Here is a 5,732-nt window from a genome sequence, read left to right as displayed (position 1 = left end):
TTTGCGGCGGCGACCGGCGCCCCGTGGCCCCCGCCCCCCGCGCGCAGCCCCGGCCCCCGCGGGGACGCGCAGCTCGGCTCCGGCCGGAGGTCGCAGGGTGGCCGACGGCCCCCGGGCCCGAGCTGCGCGGGCGCGGCGGGAGCGCGTGTTCCCCGGAGCCTGTGGCCTGCGCAGAGGGCTTGGCAGCTCGCCGGGGCGGCGCGGGGCGCACGGGACGGGGCGCACGGGACGGGGCGCCGCGCCCCCGGGCAGCGGCCTCCCGCGCCCCGCCTGCGCGGGCCTCGACTTCCGCATCTGCAGCCCCAGGCCTGGGAGCAGGGGAACCTCGGGGCCTTTCCGGCACTACCGATCGGGAAGGTCCGGGCGGCACTGGACCCTCACGTGGGGGGGCGCCCTTGCAGCTTCTTGGGCCTCTCGCGTGCCTGACCCCTCCTCTTTCATTGCCCGTTCCTCCCTGCCCGATTGGAGCCGGCCCGTGGCTCTCTGCGCTGGGGTGGGCCGGGGTGGGTGCCCGGCGGCTCCTCCTGCCTCTCCAACAGTTCTTTTCGGTCCCATCTGGCCTCCTCCTTGCCCCCCAACCCGTCCCCCCGCCCGAATCCCAGCCACTAGTCATTTCCTGGAGTTTGCCGAGGGCCCCTGCGCTCAGCCCTTGTCCGCCTGACAAGTGCCTGCGCGTCTGTCCTCTCCTGGGGTTGCCTCCTGCTGCCAAGGGCCTCACACTTGGCCTCCCCCCACCCGGGTTCCTGGGTGTGGTTGGCTGGACGTCTGTCCTCATCGTCCCCACCCCCCACCAGACTTCTCAGACTGTCTACCCTCTTCCCGTCCCTCACACCCCTGTCCTGCATGCCCTCGTTCCTTCCTACCTCAATTAACGGCACCACCACCGGCCTGCTCTGCACTGCGGGGTCCCCGGGGAAGTACCAGGGTCTATCCCCAGGAGGTAGAATGGTGAAGCCACTGACCAAAAAAAAAAAAAGGAGAAATGTTAGAATCTTTGATTTCAAAATTTCAGAGAGGAAAGGGATTTCTAAATTTGATTTTCAGTAAATGAAGTTTATTTCAAAATCAAGAGAAGGCCATTCGGGTCCGAATGTGAGTTGAGATAGCCAAAACCCGTGTAAAAGTTGAGATGGCCGTAACCCCTGTCATGTATCATCCGTGTGGGGGCTGCTGGTAAAAACACCTTTGCCTTAAATCTCCAGTAAGTTTTTGGGAGTCGGGGATTATTCTGTTGGATAGGGAGGGAGATAGGGGTTTGGAGGGTATGGAATTCAGAGCTAATAAGAGCTCTGCACACTGGCTAGGCATTCAAGATGGCCAGGCTGGGATCGAAGTCACAGCTTATCAGCCCCTGTAATCCGGGCACTCGAAAATGTCACATCCAACATTTTCAGCGTTTGCTCCCTTCATCTGCCCCAAAAGCTAAAGGCGTGACCTACAGCCTTACAGTACTGATGATTTTTTTCATCACAGACTTTTTATTTTGTAGCAAGTAGAATTGAAACAAAGCCCACTCCCTGTGCCCAGGAGGGTAAAAACGTCGGGACAAAAAGATGTCTGCTTGGGTGGCTCAGATGGTTAAGCATCTGCCTTCGGCTCAGGTCATGATCCCAGGGTCCTGGGATTGAGTCCCGCATCAGGCTCCCTGCTCCTTGGGAGCCTGCTCCTCCCTCTACTTCTCTCTCTCTCTCTCTCTCTCTCTCTCTCTCTCCATCTCTCAGAAATAAATAAAAAAAGAAAAAAAAAGATGTCTACTTGGATTTTAGCAGGACAAGTGCACTTGGCTCTGAATGGCTTCAGTCCTAGCTTCCTGTATTACTAACGGAGACCTTGACTGACCTTGACTGAATCCTCTCCAGCTCCTTCCTTAGCTTTCTAATAAGGTGGACCTAATCCCTTTAGAACTTTCTGTTCCCTGGGGGTTCTGGGTAAAATAGAGAAATACAGATTAAAACGTTTCGTTTGTTCGTTAGAAAATGCCCTATTTGGGTTGGGAATACACAACCCATACTTGACCCTACCACAGGCCCATTCCACAGAGCTCAGCCCAGATCCAGTGACACTTCAAGGAAACAATGACAACTTGGCTTCGTGCTCTTAGGTTATAGACTTGGCAGAGGTAACTGCTTGGGATATCGTCACATGAACAGAGAACACAGGCGGGGGCTACCCAGTTGCCAGGGAGTCTTGACTCTGGGAAGCAAAAATTAGGAGGCGAGCTGAATGGACAGAGAGCTCAGTAGATGACACAGAGCCTTTGCCCATCAGCAACAACCCCCGGCTCTCCCCATGCCCTACAACACCCCTGATGCCCACAGAAGCCAAGTCCCCCGGTGGCCACGCCCCACATCTAAGGCTCCAGCTTCCGGGGCATGGGCACCCTGTCCCAGGAGCAGCTACAGCTCTGCACCCTCATGTTGGGCAGGCTGACCACCTGGGGCCTGGGCCTGCCTCCCTCCTCGACACGGACGATCATGGGCAGCGAGGCCGTTTCCGAGGCGATGCACTGCCGAGGCCCCAGAAGCGGCCACTTGAAGGGCAGGGGCTGCCGGGGCTGCCGGCAGGCGCCCACACACTCGTAGGCCAGGAAGCCCGGGGGCTCCAGGACCCAGTTCTCAGCCCACTTCATCCCCTGCAAGTCGATGTACATCTCCCTGCGGCAGCAGCAGGGGGGGGCCTCCGCCCCGGGCGCCTCGGGGTCACAATTGCCCTGAGCTCTGCGGGGGGCGAAGAGAGGCAGAGGTCAGCGGGGAGGGCGGGGAGGGGGGCAGGGAGGGCCTGGGGGCATCTGGGAGGAGCTTTGCCACCCAGCGCTCCTTACGTTCAAAAGGATAAGGACCGGTCAACAACCAAACGGTACATCGCGTGAGCCCTTAGTCCTGAGACTGAAGGGGACTCTCCTGCGGGCAATCACTCCCACGGCACCCGGAAAAGTCCCACTCGGACTGAGCTGGCCTTGGGAGTGGGGTCCCCCCGTGTGGCCCTGGGCGCCTACCCGTAGGCCCCCAGGTCCAGCGTGTGCAGCTCCAGCTGGGGCTCACCCTGCCCGGCGCCCACAGGCCCCTGGGAGGTGAAGCGCACCAGCTTGTGGGCGCCCGCGGCCGGCGGGCCCAGGTGCTCCGTCTGCACCGTCACCTGCAGGAGCAGGGGCTGCCGAGGCCGGCTCAGCTGCTGCCAGAAGGTCACGGCCTCCGTCACGTCGAAGGCCTTCCAGCCGCTGTCGTGGAGGGACACCAGCCTGCGACGGGGTGGCGCGGGGACGGGGGCCTGAGCTGGGGGCTGTGGGTTCCCCCTGGGGGAGCCTTCACCTCCCCCTCCCCCCCGGCTGGGACCCCCGCCCGCTCCCCCCACTCTAGGACACCTACTTCCCCGCCCCCCAGCCCCCGCACTGGGACCCCCACCTCCCTCCCCCCCCAGCTAGGAACCCCGTCCCCTCCCCTCCCCTCCCCATTCCTCCTCCCTGGCACCCTCCCCACTTGCAGCGCCCACCTGGAGTCCACCAGGTAGGTGCGGTTGGAGCTGTCCTCGCGGATGTGCAGCCACTTGGTGGTGACGCGGGCGCAGGCGCTGTGCGGGGACAGCCAGTTCCTGTCCAGGGCACTGCCTCCTGGAAGAGGCGCAGCGCGGCCCGCACCAGCTCGCTGTTGGGGGGCAGCCGCCGCTCCATGCTGTACACCAGCAGGTAAGGCCTCCGACGCCAGCCACCTGCCCACCACCTCTGGGGACAGGAGCAGGGTCAGGAGGCCTGTGCAGCACCAGGGCGGCTGCGAGGGGGCTGGGCCCCCAGCCAGTGAACAGCATTTCCCCAGGAGTCCCCAGGGAGATGCGCAGGGAGAATGTGGGGGCTGGGGCTGCCCCTCAAGTGCACAGACATGAAGCCTTCTTTTCTGTTTGTTTGAACATTTTACTTCTAAGTAACCTCTACCTAGGCCCAGCGGGGGCTCGAACTCACAACCCCAAGATCAAGAGTCACATGCTCCACCTGCTGAGCCAGCCAGGCCCAGAGACCTGTAGCCTTCTTTGGGCAAAGGGCACCACAAAACGGGGGGGGGGGGGGCTCTGGAGCGGGGGCAGAGAGCCCTGCCATGGAGACCTCTGGTCACCAGCCCAGTGTCCTAAGAAGCAGAGCAAGAGCCCTGAATTCCTCCCATCTCCCTCCCATGCCCAGGGAGATGTCCCCAAGAGGAGTCCGGGGCCTGTGAGCAGCTTTAGCGGGGCTACCGAGTCCGGGGGCCAACGGCGGGACGTGTTCCACACCCTCCCCACACGCCCCGTGTCCCTAACCCCTGAGCTCCAGGTTGGCACCCCGACAAGGAGCGGGGCGCAGCTGCAGGGAGGCCTCACCTCGGAATTTCTGGCTGAACCTCTTCCCTCGAGAGCGTGCGCTGTGGCTGCGCTGCAACAGGGCCACGTACTGGGCCTTCACGTGGGCAGGGGTGACCAGCCTCTCAGCGTCGCCCTCGTCCAGGACGGGCATCTGGCTGAGGTGCAGCTGCTGCAGCAGTCTGCCCCGGATCTGCTCCCCGCTCAGGGTGGCCCCGGGGCCGGGGAGGGGCAGCGCCCAGAGCGCCCAGCACAGCCACAGCGGCCACATGGAACTGCTCACGAGAGCACGAGCAGGAGCGGCGGTGGCGACAGACGTGTCCCTGGGGGAGGCTCCGGGAGGGTCCCGGCTGGCTGTGCTGAGGGTCAGGCTGGGCCGGCTTTATAGCCAGCCCTGGGCCGGGCCTGGGTGAGGGGAGCCAGGCCACACCCCTCCGACCTCCTGGGAGCTCAGCGGCCAGGTGGGTCCAGGAGCCTGGAGGAGGGGGCCGTCTAGAACGGGCACAAAGGCCTGTCTGGCTTGTGGACATCTGGCTCTCTGTCCAGTGCCCATGAGCTTCTGCCTTGCTTCGGGGGGCCTGACCAACGGGCTTTAAAGGTCTGTGTTGTGGAGGAGAGGCCAGGATCTCAGTCCCATCTCATCTGTGCCGGATTCCCGGTCTGCCCAGTCAACAGAGCCAACTGGACTCCCTGGTGTGTGGAGCTGGAGTCTGGTTGCTGGCTGCAAGAAACTCTCCCCCCACCACCAGGGCTCCTGGATTCAGGACCCATCCTGGGGGCAGCGATGCGCATCTGGCCTGGTGCCCTGAGGGCTCCAGGGGCTGCTGAGACCCTGGGCTGACCACAGGCGGAAATCACTGTTCTCAGGGCACCTGCCTAGGTCACGGAACCTGTGATAATTTAGCACCAGTGGGGTCTGTCCAATAAGGACCCATCATCTCTCCCTCTCTCTGGCTGTTCATGGATTCAGAGATTAGAAGTGGAAGAACCAGCCAGTGTATCGCTCCCTCCAAATTCTGAGCCAAGACAACTGAGGCTGAGAGGTGACCCCTTCCTGACGCTCCCATAGTCACTGACAGCGACTGTCTGCTAGGTAGCTGGGTGAGGCCAGGAGAGCCCGGCTTCTGAAAAAAGCAGGAAGGTTTAACATCAGGCCTTCCCGGGGCCAGCCCAAACCCTTCCACACCCTCCAGCTCTTCCCAGCCAGAGTCCTGCCTGACCCCAGAAGCTGCCAGGGCAGGACTCAGTCCAGTGATGGGGCCGGGTGGGGGTGGGATCGATCCCCCGCTTCCCAAGGATCCCTGCAAGGGGTGGCGGGCTTGCAGGTGCTTGAAGAGTTTTACTGGGGAAATGAAACACCTGGGCAGTGACCAGGGATAATGCTGCCAGATAAAATACAGGAGACAGCT

The 5,732-nt window shown here is 62.4% G+C and overlaps 1 pseudogene; it reads right to left on the bottom strand.

Annotated features, from left to right (window-relative positions):
* Positions 1 to 2,350: 2,350 nt before the first annotated feature.
* Positions 2,351 to 4,594, bottom strand: LOC114215768 (left-right determination factor 2-like; annotated as a pseudogene).
* Between the last annotated feature and the right edge of the window lie 1,138 nt (positions 4,595 to 5,732).

This window comes from Eumetopias jubatus, unplaced genomic scaffold (assembly GCF_037043125.1).
Source record: "Eumetopias jubatus isolate StellerSeaLion01/CBP00866 unplaced genomic scaffold, mEumJub1_p1.0 scaffold_12, whole genome shotgun sequence".
Taxonomy (NCBI): domain Eukaryota; kingdom Metazoa; phylum Chordata; class Mammalia; order Carnivora; family Otariidae; genus Eumetopias; species Eumetopias jubatus.
The sequence above is the reverse complement of the archived record's forward strand: the minus strand, read 5'-3'. Positions and strand labels throughout refer to the sequence as shown.